The sequence below is a fragment of the Saccopteryx bilineata genome, chromosome 1, assembly GCF_036850765.1.
Source record: "Saccopteryx bilineata isolate mSacBil1 chromosome 1, mSacBil1_pri_phased_curated, whole genome shotgun sequence".
Classification (NCBI taxonomy): domain Eukaryota; kingdom Metazoa; phylum Chordata; class Mammalia; order Chiroptera; family Emballonuridae; genus Saccopteryx; species Saccopteryx bilineata.
In genome coordinates, this window is record NC_089490.1 from 158514190 (window position 1) to 158517212 (window position 3023).

Below are 3023 nucleotides of genomic sequence, written 5' to 3' on the forward strand. Positions count from 1 at the left end.
GAAGCAACTGGCAACTCCTTGAATTCATCACTCCTTAAAACGGAAGCCTCTTGGTGGTTCCTGTTTTTGTCTGTTTTATTTACCAGTACATCCTAACAAAGTGCCTGGCACATAGCAGATGCTAAATACATATTTGTTGAATGAATTAAAGATATTTGTTTGCTGTACTAAAGAAAGACAAAGTTTCAGGTGGAATGTGGCTTAAAAAAACAGACAGAGAGGCTGATCAGTGGTGGTGCAATGGAAAGAGCGTCAAATCTGAATGCTGAAGTCACCTGTTTGAAATCCTGAGATCGCTGGCTAGAGCAGGGCTCATCAGCTTGAGCATGGGGTTGAACGTGGGGTTGCTGGTTTGACCATCCTGAGCCCAAAGGTCACTGGCATGAAAAGCCCATAGTTGCTGACTTGAACCCAAAGGCCACTGGCTTGAGCAAGGGGTCACTGGCTTGGCCTGAGCCTTGGGTCTAACCCCTGGTCAAGGCACATACAATAAGCAATCAATGCACAACTGAAGTGGAAGCAGCTATGAGTTGATGCTTCTCTCCCTCCCTCCCTCCCTCCTTCCCTCGCTTCTTGTCTCTCTCTCTCTCAAAAAAAAAAAAATTAGAACAAACTCCTCTCTCAACCATTAGGAAGTAGATGGTTTTAATTGTTTTTTAAATTAATTTTAGAGAGAGAAGACAGGAACATTTATCTGTTCCTGTATGTGCCCTGACTGGGGATCGAACCAGCAAACTCTGAGCTTCAGGATGAAGCTCTAACCAATTGAACCATCTGGTCAGGGCAGGAGTTAGGTAAAGTTTTAAAATAGGGTTGAAAACCCAAAGTCTAGCAGGAGGTGGGAAAAGGGTGGTAATGGCAGGACTTCCCAAAGTGATTGACATCTGAGTTTTCACTACTATATTAGCCCTGATTTATGATTTCACGCTATCACCCAAAACAGTGATTTTTAAGCTTTTTCATCTCACAGCACAAATAAAATTACTAAAATTCTGCAACACATCAAAAAAATATTTTTTGCCTATCTGACAAGAAATGTAGGTATAATTTGATTCATTCATGCCAGATGGCTATTGTGTTGGCTGCTGTCATTTTTTTATTTGACAATCTAAAAGAAAAAAGGTCAGTGCCCCTGACTAAATAGTCAAGTATTGTATGTTTTAAAAATTCTTGTAGCACACTGGTTGAAAATTGCTGACCTAAAACCCATTTTATTTATTTATTTATTTTTCTGAAGTTGGAAATGGGGAGGCAGTCAGACTCCCGCATGTGCCCAACCGGGATCCACCCGGCATGCCCACCAGGGGGCGTTGCTCTGCCGCAACCAGAGCCATTCTAGCGCCCTAGGCAGAGGCCACAGAGCCATCCTCAGCGCCTGGGCCAACTTTGCTCCAATGGAGCCCTGGCTGCGGGAGGGGAAGAGAGAGACAGAGAGGAAGGAGAGAGGGAGGGGCGGAGAAGCAGATGGGCGCTTCTCCTGTGTGCCCTGGCAGGGAATCGAACCCGGGACTCCTGCACATCAGGCTGACGCTCTACCACTGAGCCAATGGCCAGGGCCTAAAACCCATTTTATAAATATTAAATTAGCAGACATAAGTGTTAGGGGAAGTATGACCTATGAGAAAGAGTAGAACACAGTAGAATGCAAGTGATATCTTTAATACTTGCCTAAGCAATTCAAACAGAAAGTTCTGTAACTTACAAGGTATTATAAAATATTCTAGACCAGATCAATCTACAAATTTACTGCCCCTGAATAAACAAAGCCCATGTGAAAGCTTTATACTTTCTTCTTAACCAAAGATGACTCGTACCTAAAAGTCTCATAATCTAAATTTTTTATTTTCCTTCTCAAAAGGGGGATTTATAAAATCCAGTTCTATAGTTGTGTCATTCTTCTTTGCTTGCTACTTTTACAAGCATGTGCATGTATTCATAAATGGTACTGCACCAGTCAGGCACCAGAAATCACTCTTGTTATTTTAAATGGAGATTTAATACAGGAAATGAGGAGCCTACAAAATCTTTGAAAGGAACGGAGGAATAAGCTCCAGGTTTGGCCTTTCAGGAAGACTCCCAGTTACCTGGCTACCATCAGGATAAGTTCAAAAACACAGCTGGGCTGGGAACCAGGTAGCCAGAGCAGCTCCAAGTTCTTCGGATTGAGCCACTGAGTGAAGAGTGATGCCAGTTAGTAAGACAGGAAAATAGTGGAGGAAAGGCTTGGGAGATGGGACCAGAGAGTTCAGTTTAGCCATAGCTTTGAGATACCTCTTAGGCATTCAAGAGGAGATGTAAGAATAAGAAGTTGAATATGCAAATATGGAGACCAAAGGAAAGTCTAATTTGGAGATTTCAGTTTAAAAGAAGGTTTAATACTATACAAGTCATGCTGCAACTTACTTACCTTTTTTTAAAAGTTTTCTTTATTTTATTTTTTTATTATTTATTTATTTACAGAGACAGAGAGGGAGTCAGAGAGAGGGATAGATAGGGACAGAGAGACAGGAACAGAGAGAGATGAGAAGCACCAATCATCAGTTTTTCGTTGCGACACCTTAGTTGTTCATAGATTGCCTTCTCATATTGTGTGCCTTGACCGCGGGCCTTCAGCAGACCGAGTAACCCCTTGCTTGAGCCAGCGACCTCAGGTCCAAGCTGGTGAGCTTTGTTCAAACCAGATGAGCTGGCGCTCAAGCTGGCGAGCTCGGGGTCTCGAACCTGGGTCCTCCGCATCCCAGTCCGACACTCTATCCACTGCGCCACCGCCTGGTCAGGCTTACTTACCTTTTTTTAGAGTTAATTTTACTTTTGAGATCACCAACTTCTTGAGGGACTATTGTATTCACTTTTTTACCTCCCAGTCTTCAAATCCAGGGTAATATAGCTGAAATTACACTGAAAGGACTCTAAAACAGGTCACCAATGTTATCCAAGTTCAAAATCAAATGCCTTTACAGTTCTCTTTGCAACACTTGGCATTACTGACTAGTTTCTGCTTCTTAAGAAAACAGTAACTATCT

General features: G+C 42.5%; 1 non-coding gene across 1 annotated transcript; it reads right to left on the reverse strand.

Annotated features, from left to right (window-relative positions):
- Positions 1-1482: 1482 nt before the first annotated feature.
- TRNAI-GAU (transfer RNA isoleucine (anticodon GAU)) lies at positions 1483-1557 on the reverse strand. Its single transcript has one exon. It is a non-coding gene; the product is annotated as a tRNA-Ile (tRNA).
- Between the last annotated feature and the right edge of the window lie 1466 nt (positions 1558-3023).